Source organism: Ciconia boyciana, chromosome 3 (assembly GCF_034638445.1).
Source record: "Ciconia boyciana chromosome 3, ASM3463844v1, whole genome shotgun sequence".
Classification (NCBI taxonomy): Eukaryota; Metazoa; Chordata; class Aves; order Ciconiiformes; family Ciconiidae; genus Ciconia; species Ciconia boyciana.
Genome location: NC_132936.1, coordinates 12,254,061 through 12,275,213, shown reverse-complemented (window position 1 = coordinate 12,275,213; position 21,153 = coordinate 12,254,061).

Here is a 21,153-nt window from a genome sequence, read left to right as displayed (position 1 = left end):
AGAAAAAAAACTTAGATATCTTTATTTTGACATGCAAATATTTGAAATAAATGCAGCTGTCAGATACTTACTAAAATATTAGTTCAGGTTACATGTATTTAGAGCACTGAAAACATGGGAAATGAGAACTGAGTCGAGAAAGAATGTTTTAATTGTAAACTAGTGGTATAGAAATTTTTAAACAATAGTAATGAGACCCAGAATATAGACATCTTGAATTCTGCAACCCCTATTAAACAAAGTACAGCCAGACGCAACAGTTAAAAATACGTAACCACACAAGTTCCCCATTTGCCCTCTTTTATTTGCTCTGTGTTTTCAATTTGTAATGACAATTTTGTATCAGAACAATAAACCAAGAAGATCATCTTTCTTTTGCCAGCTGTGACCCAAATGACTAGATTTGACTGTCCCATGAATGGAAACTGACAAACGAGACTTCAAAAGACTTCCCATTGCCAAGTTTAACAAAATTCTGCTATCTTTTAACCAAATATTTATGTATTACATGACTGTGTTTTATTATATTTATGTATTACATGGCTGTGTCCTATTAAATTTAAGTCTTCTATGATCAGCGATGCTCTCTTTCAGTGTCATTTGTAATATTTGGTTTCAATTAATATACAAGGAACCGAAAGAAATGCACAAACCTTGTTTATTTTCTAGCAGTTGATGGTAACTGATTAAATCATTGCACATGGCATGCTCTCCATCCCCTGTTTACTGTACAAAGCAGCTGGCAAGCCGCACCTGTCAGCCTAGGAGAGAATCTCATAAAGCTGCCAGTAAAACAGTGTAGCTGAATACACATCTGCTAATAAATTCTTTTCATCGTATCTTAATCAAACAGCATATGTAGTTTATGGCCTTGCTAATAAAGGGTTTGAAATATCTTCTTGTGAACTTGATTTTATCAATGCCAACCCGTATGACCAGTTTTTATTTACTCCTCTGCTCAGTGGAAAGGTGTGTGGTGAAACAGCAGAAGCACAGGAAAAGGGGGATGCAAATTGGTTGTTAACATAGACAGAAAGTAACCCCATTCTTTTAGTAATCTTCTTTGTCCTTTAATGGGACTGGTTCAATGCTCTGCTTGCCAGTCATTCTGTTCCTGACTCCAGCCACTGTGTGCAAATACTTTCCAAGTGGTTCAGATGGGTAATTTTCTAATAGCATCTACAGTAACACATAGAGAGTGAATATCAGGCAAATAATGATGGAGGAAGCTTTTTAGCTAGGATATAAGAACAAGGATGCTAACATAGTTCTAGCTTGAAGACTTGATGTTGAATAACATAATCTTTTCACAGGACTATCGGCTGATAGTAATCAAGAATGGCTATAACTAAAATAACGATATTTAAATTTGAAATGAGCATTTGTGAGATAGATTTTGCTGTTCAAATTGGAATAGATCTCATCCAGGATGACTCTTCTGACTGATCTTCCTTCTTGACCAATGCTCTTTCCTCTACACAAACCAGTGTTGTTTTAATGTGTCAGCATGGTTTGTCACCTAACATACTCTTCAACCTTGATGTTTTGGTGAGGTCTATAGCACAAATATATTGCACAGGCAGAGCAGCTCTCTGTGGAGTTGCTGACCCCACTGCATTAACTTCTTGGACTTCTGTAGTCTTCAGTAGTTGGACAAAAACTAGTGGTTCTTTTTTCTTTCCAGTCCCAAAGATCTCTAGCAAGTGTCCAGCACAGTTTGTTCTTTGCTCCGGTTACTTATGCTATCCTACATCTCAGCAAAGTGCTTCACCATGAGATAATATCTTTCACACTGATCTGGCAAAATGTCACCCTTACCGTAGCTCCATGCCTTTTTAGGTTTTCTAAAGATGTATAGTACCATTTTGTAGCCAGCTCTTGCATTTCTATATCACTAACTACAGGCACACATCGGTTTTAGCCTTACTCATTACCTCTTGCGCTACTATTCCATTGCTTCATATGGGAACAATGCTACATTTATGTATTGAAATTAAAGCTCATCTTCAGTGTCTTCCTAATATTTCTTTCTCAAAGACCTCCTAAAAAGTGTTGTGAGTTTTGGAGTCAGGAACTGGATGCAAGTGCAACCTCTGCATCCCTTTTCACAGTACTTTGCTGCTCCAGGAGCCCCTGCCCACAGCTCCTTCTCACTACAGCCCACTTACACCTGATGTCTAACTTCTTTGGCTCCAGTGAGTTGTACAACATGACTCCATCAAGCCTAGCTTACTTTCTTTTCCTAGGTATCCAACACTGTCCTTCTAGCCTGCACATCTCCCTTCACTTGTGTGGAGTTGGTATCCATGTGAACTACAATAAGTGGAAATTCCTCAGTATTCTTCAGGATATCCTTTGCTTTTTTAGTCACACAAATCTTTTGAAAATTTTTACATATGAAAGACAATCACACAGATGATTCAACTATGACTGTAAATTTTTTGTGTCACCTTCATTCAATGTCTTTTTTTTTTTTCTCCTTCTTTTTTTGTTTCTTTTGCTTTATGCTACATTGTCATCAGCAGGAAGTTTCACTCACCTTGTCTCATTGTTTTTGTGTCTCTGGACTATAGATAAACCATAGGACTGTTATCTTCTGTGTATCTAGCTCCAAAGAGCCTAAAGAGGAAGGAAAGAAAAACAAAGTCAAGACATTGGCAATGTCACATCACTTCCTCTCTGAATTAGAAAACACCATTTTCCTGCCTTTGGAAAAAACTTTGTGTGGAGAAAAAAATTGGGAAATTCAAAGTTCATAAATGTTATTGCTACTTCAAAGGAAAAGACACCACCCCCTGGTATTACATCTTGAGTATGCATATTTTAAATACAATTTCCACATGAAGGATTTTGAAATATTTTTTTTAAAATGTATTTAATACCTTCAATATCTGGTCATTCCTTGAAAACCTGGAGTGCTTTACATGTCTGGGCTATTAACAACCCCCTTTACGATTACATTAAGACTGACAGAGGATGTCAGTGTAGACTTACTTAGTGTTTTCTGTAGTCTCAGCAAATTTCCCCCGAAAATCAACCTTTATCAACAGGAATAATTCTGTTCCTCATAACCGTGTTTCATAGATCCTAAAAAATATTTTTACTTTATCCATGATGTTTATAACACTGACAATTTTTATTTTCACATTTCTCTGAGCAAGGAAAACACTGTTTTCTGAGGCAATTGGCAGTACTGTGGAAGGACATGTGTCTGAGGCACCTGACAGAAGAGAGCTGCCATGAAAAGAAGGAGGATGGATTCTGGTATAGAAGAAGCTGACTTAGCCAGAGACACCTAGAAATATCCTTGAACAAATGTAACTGCTCCATAGATATCTCTTCCCCATCAGCTTTCTCCTGATACTGTTTGTTAAGCTGAGGCAGATGTTTAACACATGATTTTCCTGCCTGTTTGGAAAACCAAATCTGCGGAAAAATTGTCCAGCTGACAGTTTAGAACTTAAGACTAAATCTAGGATGTGGGAGGTGTCCCACATCCTGGCACCGAGAAGGAGAATTGTATCATGATATCTCAGATGAGTGTCCTGTTCAGGCAGGTGTGTATCCCATAATCATCTCTCACGTTCAAAGCAATCTGTCCCTTCACCTTTTGGTAGCCGATATTAGATATGCTTTGTACATACCTAGAGGATTAAGCTTGACTAGCAAGACAGAGTTTCCTAGCAAAGCTTGAAAATAAACTGTGAAGCCTTTGGCTGCAGCCTGAACACGACCTCTGAGCAGTTCGTGACGTGTAGAGCACGCTCATGGCTGAGGAGACCTTGAACATGTTGACTGGCAAAGACCTAGGTATTTATAGAGAAGGTGACATCTGAGAAACAATTCTGGGAATGACTCTACCTAGATGGTACAGTAGGTGTCTAAAGAGACAGACAGATGCTTAACCAGTCTTGAATGCATGGCTTCTCTGAAAGCCAGAAATAAAGCCTGTGAATTGAGGCATTGTAAAGTCGGTGATTTCCAACCAGCAGCCTAAGGATTTCCACATAGGTTATAAGCAGTCAACAAAGAATTGAGGAAAATATTGAGTAGGGATTTTTTGGACAGAAGGAGAAGGTTAAAATTCAGCAATAATATATCTGAATTGGGAAAAGTTCTACTGGATAGCTATAGCTTATTTCTTTTATACACCCTTGTAGAATCATAAAACAGATCCCAGGATGCCTAGCTGATACAGGAGAAATTCTCATTTTAGTGCTACATTTTGGCACAGAGACCATTTCAGGACACCAAAACATTATAAAAAAGTACTCAATGGATATGGGATTGAAGCAGACCTTTTTAATTATTTAGGCTGTCACATAAAACGGCCAGTGGCCACTATTTAGAATGTTTTTAAATTTCATGACCAGGGGCTGTACAATGCATTAATCTTAAAACTGGGAATATAATCCCTCCTGGGCCTGTATTTGGCTGTAATACTTTAAGCAGATATCTGTAATTTTGTAATCAAAGCCAAACCAAGATGAACTCTGACCAGAGGTATTCTAAGGTGGTTTCTATTTGCAACTTCTGAAAAGAGGCTTTCTGCCATAACACTCATTTTACTTTTCAGCTTGTGAAAGAATCAACAGATAAAAGGCAAAGACTGCCAAAGAAATGGGGTAAATATATTTACTGAGTAAATATTGTATTATTAAATGAAATGTGTCATACTTAGTTTCAGCACACAAAGCAAAACTGGCAAAACTGGACAGAGATCCTTTGATTTAACTGTGGGTTTTTTCACTTTTACAAGCATAGAATGTGGTTTTGTGTCTGTCAGAATTATTAGACGGATATAACAAGCTATTCTTCACAGTAGCGAAAAACATGGAAAAATAATCCATTTTTATCTTTAGCAATCTGGAATGAAAAATTATAATATTCTAGCAGGTGAGCCTGGGAAGAACAGAAGAAGTGATCTTATCTCTCCATTTGGCCCAAGAAAAGATCAAGTAGACCAAAACCATTCCTGGCATGTTTGTCTAACCTGTTCTTACAACCTGTCAGCAAGAGAAACTGCACCAGTTTCCAGGCAAGCTATTCCAGGGCTCAACTCTCCTTACTGTCAGAAAGTTCTTTCTACTGTCTAACCTAATTCTCCCTTCCTGCAATTTAAAAGTACTGTTTTTCTTCCTGTCCTCAGGGGATCTGGGAAACAGATTATACTGTTCCTCTTTGCAGCAACCTTTTAATTGCTTCACGTCACAGTCCTGCTCCCCGGGCTGTCCACACCACGTATTGGGTCACCTCCAGGATCCATTCTGGAGCCAAGCAATTAGGTGACTCCTCAAACAACCTGTGGTTCATTTGTTAGATAGTCCAAGGACCACACCAGTGAATCAGTCAAGCACCCAACATCTCTTCCTATCCACTAAACCTGGTTCTTCAACTTATACTCACCCCATTGGACCTTGCGCCCTTCTTTGTCCTCACATTGCATCCTTCTGCCCACAATCTATATCCATATTGTCACTGTATAGAAAAGTATAAATGTGACAGATAGTAAAGGAGCCACTCTTCACATCTCAGGCAAGCTGAAAAAGTATTTCCTCTTAAAGAATACTGAAAGTTTCAGGCATAAAGATAAGCCACATGGGGGCAGGAGGAGATCTAGGCCTTGTGGTAGCGTACCTCAGGCTATCCTAGGCTGAGGTGAGAAAGGGCATGCGAGGAAAGAAAAGGACTGTGAGAATATCCCTAGCTGCTGACAGGGATGCGGCAGCGCAGCCACAGCTGTGAACCTCGAGTGGGAAGAGTGCAACAGACAAACTTTGTGCAGATCACGAGAGGCCAGTGAATTAGTTTGTGCAGAAGTCCGTCAGGTAAGTACCAAGCCAGGCTTTATTCCAGGTGCTGCAGTGTGTGGACACAATCAGTTCACATTACAGGGAGCAAACAAAAACATAAGCCAATTGTTAGAAATTAGGAATGGAATAGAGAATTTTAAAAAGAGAGCAAGATGCGCTACTGTGTAAATTCACAAAAACTAGAAAAGTTGTGCACAGTACTGCAATCACCCAAATACAACAGCAGGACTGAAAAAGATTCAGACAAAGGGAGGAGTATGGAAGAGCTTCTTTATGAAGAATGACTATCTTGAAGAATGACATTCTTCTTTGTGAAGAATGACTATTTGTGAAGAATGACTATTGGCTTCTTTGTGAAGAATGACTATTTGTGAAGAATGAAATGGGGACTCTCAGGTCTGGGAAAGCAATGACTGAGGTGGATATAGAAAAGGGCTATACAGCCTAGAGTGATGTTGAGGAGGCCATAAGGATTGATTATTTAGCTGAAGCTAGAAAGAAGGGAGGCACAAAACCAAGTAAGAAGCTAATTCACTTGGAGTGCAGCTAAGCAGTGGAGCTCCTTGGCATCGGATGCTGTGTGTGCCTAAATTCAAGAGGAGAAACAGACAAATTCAAGAAGAGAAATCCACTGAGCTCAGAAAGTCCCTTAATCACAAGTAGTTGGAGGTAGGCGCCGTTTTACTAGCTGCTTACCCTGTTCTTATGCTCTTATCTTGGCATCTGCTTTTTGTATCTGTCTTTGGGGCCAGATAGGCTTTCTGTTGGATGCAGTAAAACCACTCCAACGTAGGAACACTATGGATGTGAGCCATTCTGGGCCAGCTGACCTCTCCAAGAAGGAGATCAGAAAGGCCATGGGGGCACTGCCACGAGGTTCTTGCTGCAACCTTTGTCTCTTCCTACCACCCACCCAAGCCTTCCACCCTGTTGCCCTCAACCTCACCAGCTGTGCCATTGGCAGCACACTCTGTTGCTAGCCGTTGACATGCCATACTGTTATTTCTTCTTGCTCAGCAAAAGCAGTATTCATCTGTAGGTTTCCTCCATTCTTTTGATTGTCTGGTTTTTGTGGTCCCTCATCTTTTTCAGAGATATTCTTAGAATTTCCTATGCCTGAAAAGAGACATTTTCCCATATCCTCTTAAGGACAGAGGACAAGTTTTTCATATCACTATATTATTTTTTGTACACAAAGACTAAACCTGTGCTGTTAGTAGAATGGTGCGGGGCCTGCTTTCTGGACCTGAGGGCAGATGGCACAGCATGGCTCACATCCATACATCTAACCTCTTTCCCTGTGAAACAGGCTAGCCACAACCAAAGTGTCTGTCGGGAATTATTTCTGACCTATATAGTCACCTTGAACTGTGCTCAGCTACCCCCTGGGGGAATGCTAGTTGGCATAGACCAAAGGTGTGTTAACAATTTAACCGTATGGACAATTGCATGCCAGAGCTTGGGCCTTCTCTGTGGCACTACCGCAGCAGTATTTGAAAGCTGGAACTGGGTTTCAGAAAAGAAAAGTATTCTTAAATCTGATAATGATTCACTAGGGAGTGCCAGATACTTATAAGAAACCTGCAGAGATGTCCCATTATTGACAATTTGGTAGAAATAGTCACTCCAGATGAGAATTTTCTCCTTGACCGTGGGTAGTCAACAGTTCACATCTGTTCTATATAGGATCTTAGGTCATGTTCAATCTTGTACTGTAAGGCAATCTTCTAGTAATGTAATGATTTAGCTAATCCTTGGTCCATTCTCCGCCTCATCCTTCTTTCAGGGGAAAAAATATGTGAAAAATTGTGTCTGCTCAGTAATACTTCAATTATGGGTTTAGGTTTTGGTGTAATTTTGTTATGCCTTTGCTGATCTCTATAAATACTAGAAATGGCAGCACACAGAACTGTATTTTGAACTACAAGAAGATGGTGAAGTGTGTGTTAGCTCATTAATTAAATAGTTAACCAATGAATTTCTGAGTCTCCATGTGCATTATTTTACAATTGTACTCTGAGAAATCTTAAAAATGTGATCTGAAAAAAAGAAAATGGGATTTTTTTTTTCAATTATCTTGTAGCAAGGAGTTCCACAAATGAGGTGATTTTTGGGGAGAAAAGATTTCTGACGTTATTTTAAGTGTATTAATCTTTTAACTATTTTCAGTAAGGATAAATAGATGTTCCAAGTTACATATATCTATAACATTAATTATTGCACACAGTTAATGTATAATGTCCAAGTTGAATCCTACCTTTTTTAGATGCTCCGCAAGTACCTCTTTTAAGTCCTTAATCATTTTAATTGCTTGTATAATGTTCTCAGTTAAGTAATTAGTCTATCTAGAAGAAGCATTATACACTTTAAAATATATAGGTGAAATGTGCTTTGGTATTAAAAGGTTTCTTAACAAAAATAAAAATTTCAGTAATAACTATTTAATGAGAAAGTTTTGTCTGAACATTGTACATGTTAGCTGTTCTTAAATCACTACAGAAATGGGTTGGGATTGCAGCTTTTCCTTTCAATTTAAGTTGGTGAGCAACCAAATTATAATCAACAACAATAAAGCATACGGGCTAGAACAGTAAAAAATAATGTTGAAACAAAATAGTTCATGTCAGTTGAAACAGGGAGATAGATTCCCAGGTGGCTTGTAAAGAAAAGGAAAATAGCCATCGTGAACAGTACATTGAATCCAACCCCTTAGTCCTTCCTGAGGCAAATCTTCCCTTGACTTCAAGGCATGTTGTTTGTGTAAAAAGTTGACCAGGGCCTTGGTGTGGGAGATCTTGCTTATTTCTAAATACAAAACCCCTCAAACTTCACAAGCCCTTTAACTCTGTGTGTGTTCGTGTGGCTGCTCCCAGTGACTGAGGCTTGTTGTCCATTAAGAGCTGTGACTTATTTCATTCTCAAGTTTTGTTCTGTTGTTGGGAATATTTATTCTGCCTTGTTTTAATGTGGAGTTCAAAGCAAACAGGAAAACATCCCAAAATTCAGAATCACAGCAAGATCTTATTTCACACTGGATATCATTTTGTTCTATGTGCTCCCACTGGGCTGGATTAGTGGGTGGCGATGAAAAGTTGGGCCCCTAGCAAATAAAGACATTCAACTCCTCATCTTTAATTTCCTTTTGAAAATCTCTTTTAAAACATAGGGAAAGCATAAATTTTTGTTATTATGTTTTAAAATATGTTTGTGCCTGAAACAGATGTAAGGCAAAATCTAAATAAATGTGTGTAACAGCTTCACATTACGCACAGAAGAAATATTGTAAACCTCTACCTCACCTAATCCTAGCAGAAGTCCAGGTACTACCTTTCCTGCTGAGCTAGGTTTACTGCTCAGGAATGTTTGTGGAGCTACTTAAAATGCCTTCCTGACACTCAGACAAAAAACCTAGGTAGGATTCATCTGACTGAGTGCATGCATTTTCAGTGGAAATCTCTACATCAGAGCTAGTTATTCAAATTCCCTTTATAGCCTCCTTTTGTTCCCTTTATAGTAGAGAAAAACAGGCACTTTTCAAGATTAATCTCATCCTAATGCAGGTTTCTAAAATGGGTGAGATGAATCCAGCCCCCAAAGTATCTGTTAGCTCTAAAGCAATCTTAGGCTACCTGAGGTTCAGATGTCTGCACTGTAGACAACTAAAGTTAAATGAGTTGTATCCTACATAAAGTGTTTAAGTTTAGAAGGAATAATGGGGCAATTTTATATATTAAATTGAGCAAAAACCTCTGACTAAAGAATAGCTTTTGTTTGGCTAAAGCACATCTTTCTGAAACACAGCCAGTATTAGTATGAAGAGAAGGAGACTTCACTACTTTCCTTTGTAGCTGCTTTTTCTGACTAATCTCCCTCACTGCTGAAAAATGTGCCTTATTTCCAAACTAAACTTGTCTGGTTTTAGCTTGTATCCATTGATTTTCTTCAGGCCTTTTTTCTGTGGTTTAAAGGTCCTTTCAATGTTCAGTGTTTTCCTAATGAATGTACATGCATACATAATGAAACCACCTTTAAATCTACTATAATCTAAACAGATTGAGTATTTCCAGTGCCCCACTGTAAGGCATTTTCTCCATCCTGAAGTGATTTTTAAGGTCCTTTCTGCATCCTTTCCAATTTTTCAACTTTTTTTAACCAAATATGGACACCAGATGTGTATGCAATAGTCTAGTATCAATCTCATCAATATTACATACAGAGGTAAAATCATCACCCTGCTTGTATTTGTTACTCAGTTTATACAACAAAAGGTTCATATACGGGTTTTTTTCAGAATTACATTAGGAACTTCTGCTGTGTTTCTTGTCTCTTAAGATCCATTTTAGAACAGCTGCAGAATTTTGGCTGTATTAAACTGATTCGTTGAAATCGTCTCACCTAGCTAAATAAGTCAGGTAATTTTGTGTATCATTATATGCTTTTCCACCAGTTTTTGTGTCATTCACAACTGTCTTCTGCCAATATTTTAGGAATATTTTACATTGGATGTGGTCACCCTGCAGGCAATCCTCGAGAGCTGACACTAGAGGTAGAAGTGTGCCCCGTGGCTGATTACCTTTGGGAACTGTCAGCCAGTTCTTAATCATATAAATTTATTCCTTTATCAGCTTTTCCATTATTTTGGATGGGACTGATGTCCAGTAACTTGCCTAATTTAACCTTTTTGTATATTGGTACAGCATTTGTACTCTTCTAGTCTTCTGGAATTTCTCCAATATTTCAAGATTTATTCAAAAGTAACATTAGTGATCCAGCTGCCTCCTTGGGAAGCTGCTGAGGACTCTTGGATTCAAGCTGTCTGGCCTACTGATTTAAAAATATTTAACAGTTTTTGTCTAAAATCCTTCTTGGTAACTGAAGGACTGGAAAGATCTTAATCATCCTCATGTGAAATGATTAAACAATCCTATTTTACTCCCAGAATTAAAAGGCAATATTTACTGAACATTTACCCTTTTTCTCTATCATTGTTAACAGATTTAACATCCTTATCTAATTACAAGATTATATCACTTCTAGCATATTTTTCTCTTTTTAATACAAATTTTAAAAGTTCTTTCTCTTTTTCTTAAAGACAGCAATTATTTTCCCATGCTTTTGGTTTCTCATATTAATTCTTTTGTTCAGAATTTATCATTCATACTGCTAACTAAATCTGCAATTTCTGTCTATTTTAATGTGTTATACATTGCTTTTATATTCCCAGTTTCCACAAAATGAGGTTGGGCTTTTAGCCAAATTTTGTTCTTTCTTGATTGTGAAATCATGGGGGTTTAGCCATCTAATAAACTCTTCTAAAAGAACTCTTAAGTTTCATTCAAAGTTCTCTGCTTACATTTCACTTTCCAGGAATTTTGCTCAAAACATTCTTCTCCTTTTGGAAAGTATGTCTTTTTAAAGCACAAACTATGTGACTAATTGGGAATTGTCTTTGTTTGTCTTCTTAGAAGAGGGCAGATCATGGTTGCTTATCTCCAGGCTGCCACCATCCTTTGGTCTAGAAAGAGGCCATCTTTGGTCTAGAAAATAATTCACCTGTATCTAACATTAAAAGGCTGTATTTAACATAACAAAGAGCAAATTTGTCATAGGCAACATCTTTAGATGAATGACTATGTATTTTATTTTTAAGATTCTGATGTTTTATTGCTGTTTGAACTGAACCTCCAACCTTCTTCTTCCAGGCTGAAGCTTCCACATAGCAAGATAAAGAATTTATTCTATTGGGATGTGCAAGATATTTTAGAAAAAACAACTAAAATTATTGGGTTTGTTGTCACCTGTATTTTAATGGACCATGTCCTGAATAGATATTGCACAAACCAAACTGTTTTGTTCATTTAACCACAGGTATTTAAGCATACAGAATTATAACAATCCTTTATGCCTGATAAAGTGATAAGCTCTCTTAAAAACAACTAGAGCTGCAGTGAACTTTGGAAAACAAGCCCCCTAAAGCTTGTAAGTTTTATTGCCATTGTCCAGGTGGGCTCATAAGGAAAAGGGAGGCCTTAAAATGATGGAAGTAGCCAAAGCACACTCAAGGGTAATTCAGAAATTTGAAAGCACAGCAGCCAATACAAATGTCATGCTATGGTGAAGATACAAGCCAGAACAATAGTCTTGCATCTCTTTGAAATATGAAACGTTAACTTTCATTGGGTGTGTCTTGGAGGAGACATGTCAAACAGGGCAAGTGCCTAAGAGACAGAGGAGAGAGAATGCTAAAGAGGAAGGAAAGTGTATTATTATTCCAAATTCAGGCCAGATTGTGGATCTGCTATCAGTTGTGTAAGACAAGATGTGTTAATATATGTTTTTATAATGAAGCAATGATTTTCTCTTCCTTCCCTCCATCTGAGAAGGAAGATACTGGCTATGAGAAAGTGCAAAGAGGTTATTACAGCAAGATATTCAGACATCCTCCTGCAGCTGCTGGATGACTTGCTGGGTCCTGACTCATGTTTCCACCTCTTCCTGAGCATGAATTCTGTGGATAACCAGCTAGTGTTTAAATCCCAAACCCAAATGTAGGTGTCCCACATAGGAACTGAAAAGCCAGTGTGCCTTCCCATCCTGCGTGCACTATATCCACTGGTAGTCCAGAAAACAAACTGGAGAGTGTACCATCTTCTTTCTGCTGAACTGTTTGTGCAATCCTCATTTTCATAACGCTGACTGCTACCCTGTCATTAACATCAGTACTTATTTCCCATTAAAAATCCCAAAGTTATGGGCAAAGACCCGAGGTGTGGGGGGGTGAGACTATTTATTCAGGGCTATATAGGAAATCGGAGGTTGAACAGAAATTGGCTCTCCTGAGTCCTGATTTCTTATGTACAAGTGGTAGTGCACAGGGCAAGTTTTAGCATACATGGCAAGTTGTCCTGCTCTGCTCCAATTTTGTGACTAAACATACACAGTTAGATCCAATGCTTCCTGGCTGTGGCACGTCCCATATGCAGATCATCCCAGGACATTTCTGAAGGACCGCACCTACTGTAGGTGCTTGGTAGTTCTGCAAACAGCCTTAGTCCCTGCTCAGGAGTGGAGCACACTTGAAAGATGGTGGTTTAGATTAGTTTAATGCTTGCAAAGCATGAGGCCCACAAAGCACAGGGTCTGATCCAACCATCACCATGTTCATATGTGTATACATCTCCTAAGGGAGTCCCTTACAGAGCAAGAAGAGAGAGGGCTGAAAGATTCTATTAAAATATGTAAAAAACTCAACAGAGAAGAATCAGTTTCTAAAAGAAAATATTTAACAATATTTTTCCTGAAAAGTTTCAGTTTTCATGTACTCTGTTTTATTACGAGATCAGGAAGAGACTGACCAGGAAGAGAAGATAAACTGCAAAATCTGTTGTAGAGCTTGGGAGGGAGGGGCACAAGAAAGTCACTGCTCTTTGATATGTTTTTATGGTTCCCTCTAAGAGATTTTTGTGTGTAAATAATGTAGCTGAGATCACCCAGAGTAAAGTAAACCTTTTCCTTCAGATTATCTGATTTCCTTCAAGAGCTATTTGTGTATGCATGTGTGTGTGTGTTCCTGTATAGCTGAGAATAGTCAGTGAATTCAAAGACTTTCAAACACATTGAAACAATACCTGAGAATTATTCCTGAGCCCCCCAGAGTGTTTGGTGCTTTAGAAAACAGAGGAAATCCTAACTGTTACTTCTAGAGCATTTTGTCATATTGTCTAAATTACAGAAATGGAGAAATCCAACTGCTTTAGGGCCTGGAGTAAAGAGAGATATGACTTTGTTATCATCATACAGATATTCCCCATCTATGTCAGATGAGGATCAGATATAAAGATGTCACTTTTTAAATTGATGGGTTTTACATTTGCTCCAGTGTCTTACCCTGACTCAGTCAACTATAATGAAAGAGGAAAACCCAAATATGAAATTCGGAAGAGATGCTATTGCTGTTCCACAGATCTGATTGGGCAGGACTGTTTCAGCACACAGCCTCAGTTATATCTATAACTGCAAAATTCAGAAGTTATTTGGCATCTCTCAATGAGTGGCAAAGAGACATCGCTTCTTTGTGATCACTTAAGTCTACAAGCCACAATCTAATGAGCCAGCACAAACTTTTAGGAGCATTGACAGTTCTACATAGCTCTTTCCTGACCTCTACGGGGTATTTGACACCACTAAGGGTTTGGCAATAAATAATCAAGGGATGATTCTTATGAAATTGTTATGTTCCCCCAACCCAACCTATCTTTAATCTGAGAGTAAACTGCCATTTCCATTAACGTCAGTCACAAAGTTTGAAGCATTTTGTATTTCCATAACTGACTTTCCTGAGTCAGCTTCCAAACTAATGCAGTCTATGCTCATTTGCAATGGACCTAAGCACTTGCTTGGATTAGGTCCGTTGATCTGAGGTTAGACCACAATTCTTTCACAAATGGAAATATTCTTAGTCATCTTTCCCCACCCACAGAGGGCACTTGTTTGAAGAAGGATTTGCTGGGTGGGTAGAGAACCTGCCATTCACTACTCTCAGAACTATCTCTGTTTGCCATCATCCCTTCTTCAAGTCAGTGCTGTCACTTACATTAGTTATTTCCTGAGCACTACTTTTATCCAATAAAGAAAAACAAATAAACAAATAAGAAGCATGTTAAGCAATCTCTCTCTGTTCTCTTCAGTAAGGCATAATGGAACAACTGTGTAAATAAAACTGTCATTTTTATAGACCTCAAGCCAACATAGCCCTCAAGTGCACCAGATTCTGTGGGATGTGGTTCCACATTGTAATGGCTGGAGCCTGTCCTATTGCATGACCATGTATGATTTCTTGACCAGAGAATAAGAGACTTGCCCAAGGGCATTAGCACCTGCTCTGGGAACCAGACAGCATGAGTTTCTAGTCTCTGTCAGTTGTGGTGACTGCTGCTTGTATTTCCATGCACTTCAAAGCCCTATTCTTGAGCAAGGTCTTATACCGTACCTTAGAACAATTTTTTTCCATTTTCCAGTAAATTGCAGGTTTCATAAGCCCATTTGCAGTGGGCAGGGAACTTCCTCACCCAGCAGTAAGGCAAACCGTAGCCACTGAATATCTTTGATATAAAGGATAAACGTGGCATGGTTTTGGCTTTGGCCTATCATCTTTCTAAAGTGGTTATTAAAGGGCAGTTTCTATCGTGTATCACACATAGGACTGAAAAGTTTGAACTTGGTGCATCAGCAGACATTCATATGGAACAAGTAATAGATCAACTGTCATCTCTAATGACTGACTAGTCTAACACAAGTGTCTTTGAAATATAATAAAAGATACATGTATGGAGTATTTTTGGTTGCACATGAGCCTTTTGAAAATGTTTTTCTTCTCAGACTCAGACAGTATCCTTTGAATAAGTTTTATAAGCAAAAGCTATACTGACTTCATTATGGAAACACTGATAGTCTGCAGCTGGATGCTTTTGGTGAAAAAGGCACTAACTGCTTTGGTACATATTAGCTGGATTGAGAGCTGTGAGATATGTTATCCAATCAACCACTTGCATCTGGTCAACTGACATCCAACAGTGCTATAGGTGAGCTAATAAACAAAGTATTATCTTTATATTTGTCATTCATTGCTATTAACAGTAATGAATTAATTAATTGATCCGTGATTAGATGATTTGTGATCACTTTGTGGTAGGCAACAAAGGTAAAAATCAGAACTTAAATGGTTACCATGTCATTTCATACTTATTTTTGTATTATCATTTGGCAGAATGTTATGTACCGATTTAAAACAGCTGGTGCAAGTGAGTTAAACCAGTTTAATATCCGGGATATATCACCAAGGGGATTACTTATTAAATTATAGGAAGTGATCTTAGATTTCAATAGTGGTTTATTATTCAAAATTGTTTTGCCTTACAACAAATTGTAGTTTTTGACCTCAGAGTTTGTATCTTTCATTTTAATACTGTAGTAGTTTATTAGAATCATAAATATTAAGATATAAAAGTTTATTATTCCAAAATTTCAACAGAGACTCATTGGAAACTATTATTCCCAAATGCTTTTTTGATGACAGTAAAATGTACTGTAAGTTAAGTGAAAACTTTTATGCAACAGTTCAGCTACAGTGCTATTTCTCTATTACATAAAAAAGACTACACCATTTCATTAGAACCAAATTGCATCATTCTATCATTCATGTAATGTAAGTTTGCTGCTATTTTTAAAACAGTAGGTCCAGATTCTCACTTCCTAATAGGTTATATCCATCAGTTTTGATGTAATTACTCCTGATTGACACTGGTTTGAGTGAGATGATTAACAAATTACAATCTTGTTCAGTCATAAGGAGAAAATATGGTTTCTGGCTTCCTCACAAAACTTGCATAACTTTTTTCTGAATATGTCTTTGGACAGATAGAAAGGTAAGGCATAATGCAGACCTGAATGAGTAGACTCTGACAAGGCAAGCTAGGTGGAAAGGTTTTGTCTAAACCTGAGATATGAGTAATCTTTTGTGGACCTTGTCATTCCCGTAGCCAGTCCTGTATTTCAGTGTTGACTCTGGGAGAGCAGCTGTACTGTATTCATTTGCTTTGTGCTGAGTGGACCACAGAACAATTTCTCAGTGGATCAGGGTAAAAAATATTGAATAGATTTGGCTTAAGTCTTGCCTGCCTGCTCTGTGACTTGTTGGTCTCCCTGCACAGGATTAATCTGACTGGCTGGAGATATCTATATCATGGGGGGGGCAGTTCTTTCTCAGGTAGTCACCCTAAGCTTCCTTTTCATCAATGAGAAAAACAGGCATTTCTGGGATATAAGTCAGCTCACAGACGTTTAAAATAGGCCAGATGAATTCTGTTCCAAAATTGTTGAGTTATTTTCATGGGCAATGAAGGCAATCTATGGTGACTAACTCACATATAGTTATCTACAATGTTGACATTAAAATTATGTAAGCTGTATCCTAGTGCAAGACCATAGTCTATCCAGTTGGGCGAGAAAATTGCAAACTAACTCCTTTCTCAACTGTCAGGATATGATCTCAAGACTGAAAGTGATTTAGCACTTTAGTACAGAACTTAATTGAATGTGATAAGCTTGGCCAAGCTATTCTCTTCCCAGAACGTAGGACAGTCTCTCTGTATGGTGCTGCTCTACACTGTGCAGATGCATGGGCTGCTCAGTGATAACATATGACTCATGACACTGTGGGCCACTGCTCAGTGGTCTCACACTGGTAATGTTTATCCAGCAGCAGTCCTATCGCAAAAGTCAATCTATAGCATTTGGTGGTTGGAGATGCCATATTCCAGAGAGAAAATAACACAACTATCCTCAGATTGTATAGACAGTAAGGGTGGATTGTGACATCTTCTGCAATAAATAAACAGGCAATATTAAGATGTCCAATTCCTGGAGACAATTCCAGTCCCTAACTGTAAAAAAAATCATAGTGATTCATAGTGCATGTTTTGGCACAAAGTGTGATGAGTGATGCAGCTGGACACAAAGTTATCATTTCTTCTCCCGCCTCCCTCTACCTCCTTAGTGGAGAGATGCAAAGAACTAGACATATCTCTATATTTACTCTTATGCAAGTGGAATTTCTCTTCCTTCGAGCAGGCATAGCAAAACTCAGTCTGGCCTTTCCTATTCTGCTTTGACTATAAAACAGTTCCACTGAGCACTGTTTTACGTATACTGAAATGATGATTTTGATGTCTTTCTGGTAAGGGCAGACTGAAGGTTTGTCTTGCCTTTTTAGCCAAGTATCACAGCAATAACTGTGATATTAATAAGGGCAAGAAGTTGGGAGTGACTGTGCTTTTTATCTGTGAAGCTGCACAGAGCAGAGCAAGTGGAACAACTCCTTTGCTTATATTTTTAAAAGGTCAGATTCCAAGCCTGTTATTCATGGTTTATACTACTGAATAGAATCATCTTCTGTATGAAATCTGAGCGATATTTGCATATAACATTGCATGCTAGCTGGGGCCCAAACCCCCTTTTGTCCATAGCCTTTTCCATTTGAAATGGTTTGTGCTTTAGACTTGGGCTAACTGGCTGGAACTATGGGGCTAATATTGGGATTTCTTTTCCACATGGAAAAGACCTAACTACTCACTCCCAAAGAAGGTTAAGGACAAGAACTGAAGGCTGAATGTCTTCTAGTACCCACCTGTAAGTCCCCAAACTTGCTTGGTACAGACAAATTCTCTGGTCATTCACCAGGAAAATGTCAGAGAGTAGCCCAGTTAATTGCAGAAAGGAGAATTATAGGAAGTATGACCTTAGATTTCTGTAATGACCCTTAAGTAACTACAGTGCTTGGGAGGACACTGTCATTTTCCTTACAGCTTTATGGCTAGAGAAGGATGACCTGTATACACCAATACTGGTGTCAGTCTTCTATAATTCTGTCATGAAAACATATCCTCTATGTGAATTTAGCTAAGAATCCTTTTTTTTCTAACAAATAAGAAACTTCTGACTTTTTTTACTTGCTTTGGTGAATTGTTTTAAGCATGATTTCCTTTCTTTTATCCTCATGGTAACCCTCATAAAATATTTCTATTTCTGCGTGTCCATATCTTCCAATTCCTCAACCTGTGATTCATTGTCTGGGAGATCTGCTGGGAGTACTGAGTCAGGTTTTCTTCTCCTTTAAGCCAGGATGACTTGCACTGCTACTGGATGTACTACTAGCACATATGGTAATAACACCTGCTCCAAATTCTGAAGTTCCCTGAAACAGCTCTGGCTTGCACTTTGAACTGCCTCTCAACTAATCCCTTCCTTTAAAGAGGTAGGGAAGAAGACGACAGTGCTTCTTTGATGTTTTTAAACAGTACTGCTGCTAGTTTTTTTCTGGTGATTACAGAAGCAGGTTTTTTTGTAGTGGATCCATAGCTTTAAAATACTTTGAGCATGGCTTTGTAGTGAATTTGAGCTCTGAATGTGTATTTCCATCATCAAACTATTAAATGTAATTGATCGTTATTGTTATGTTTTTCTTTTTTTTTTCCTGATTTTCATAATGTTTTAATAAAAACCTGATGTATATTATTACCAAAATATGAGTAAAGATGAGGTTATTAGAAGAAACAGCAGAACGGAACATACAATGAATGTGAGGCAATATGGAAAATTATCAGAATACGTTTTCCATTAGTTAAATGGCAATTATAGTTTTATGGGTGAATGTGTATAGATGGCAGTAAGGACTTCAAAAGATGATATTTCTGACAGCCAGCACTGCAAACTCAAGCTGAAACATGAAAGACAAGCTTTGTTCTTTCTCCTCACCCTTTCATCATTAGAATTAATAGAAAAGTGCAGTAATCAGAATATAGCTGGCATCTTTGATGACACATGAAGCAGAATGGAATCCATCTTGCTCCCCTATAGATTAATTGTCTTTCTGCTGCTAGCAACAGAAAATAGTTTATCTTGGTGAAACAAGCAGGTGTGATCTAAAGATATAGCTGAGGCAGGATATGCCACATACCAGTTTTGCATTCGTATTTTTCTGATGGCAAATATACCTTGAAAAATGAGGTTTTCCCCCTAAAACCAAGAAATTAAATTACCCAAATTCTGGTCTAGCCATTCTTTTCAGAATAGTCCAAGTGTTCATGTCCTTATGTAAAGGAAGTTAAAGAAGATTTCAGTATAATTTGCCAATCCTCTCTCTGTTAAAATTGCAAAAAGCATCCATCTTTTCTTATACATTGTATTTGGAAATTTACAACATGAGAGTCTCATGCCGTACATACTGCAAATGATTGGAAAAAAAATAGTTCTGCAGAATCTCGTAAGCAGAAGAAAACCATCCATCCAGGTATTCTCAGAACAGTCTCATTGGCTGTGGATGGCTTTCACGGGGAATAATATGGCAGAAACCTCACCAAAAAAAGAATGATATGGAATCTGGCAGTTTTCCCCAAGTAAGAAATTGTCAAAGCATCAGGCAGAGGGTTTGACCAAATCGTCGTGGAAACAGATGACATATGATATCTTCATATAAAACGTGAGTGACATCTGCTTCTCTCCTATATACCTTCTGCAAAGAGGAATGCAATTGGATGGGCACATTAGCTGCAGTCTGTGTGACAGATGCCATTTTCTGCATCGTCAGATTGTGAAGCAGGGCAAAAAGTAGGAGCCCTTGCTGTCTAAAGAACCAGCTGAGGTCTGAAACAGATTCATAGCCATTGAAGAGCAGCCACAGATGGAATCACATCTCACGTGCTTACCAGTGAGAGGAGCCTGATAATTTTATGCAGGCTTTCCCATCCTCCCCACTACTTGTCTTGCAAGATGCAATGAACTCTTTCTTCTTGTCAAGTGTGCAATTGCCTCCTTTGCAAAGGACATGAAATAAAGCATTGCTATGTTGTTTGAACTTCTTAAAGTAGTAAAAAGATAGCAAGCTTCACAATAACTAAGGTTGGGCATTCTGGCCTTGATTCAGCAGTGCACTTAAATATGTGTTCAAGATCATCCCCATTAAGCAAAGCACTTAAGCACATTCTTAATTTTTAACATATGTATAAGTGCTTTTCCAAGTAACGATAGATTTAAGCACATGCTTGTGTGTCATACTGGATTGGGGCTAAAATCAGCACATATTAGTTCTTTCCAACAAATCAAAGCATCTGTTTCAAAAATAACAATGGGTCCTTCATAGCAAACAGCTGTCTTCATCTACAGTGTTTCAACCCAAGGCATGACTTGATGACTTGATGCGCACAATAAGAGAAATACTATTTAAGATGGACTCAAGTTTGCAGAAAAGGTATTGGTCCTTTCTGAAGATGAAAGCTGAAAAACAGAGCTGTTAATCTTTTGTGTCTGTAAATCTTTCTTTGTAATAAGAATAGAAATATATGGATCTAAGTGCACGCTTAGGGAGAAAAAGAGGAAAATGTCACAGTTTGGACTTCATGTCTCTTCAGTTCTGTATTTAGAACAGCTAGAATTTCAGTTTGCTAAAACATTTCCAAAACTATGGCTATTTTCATTTTTCCATGGGCAAAGTTTTACATATTTTTAGTGTTAATTCACTTTAATAAATAAGCACCCTTTAAAAAGCTGTACAATAGAGAGAATAATAGTTGTAATGCAAATCATCTAGGGATTAAGGACTAATAATATAACACTACTCATCCCAAAGGATCCCTAAACACTGGAATGACTTTATAAAAAGATATCAGTCCTCAATCACTCACTCTTTCCCTTTTGGGGTAAACCACAGTAATGATTTATCAAGGCATAGCATTACATTTAAGAACAGAAGGAGAAGGATATTATCTTTGACTACAACAAAAGAGAG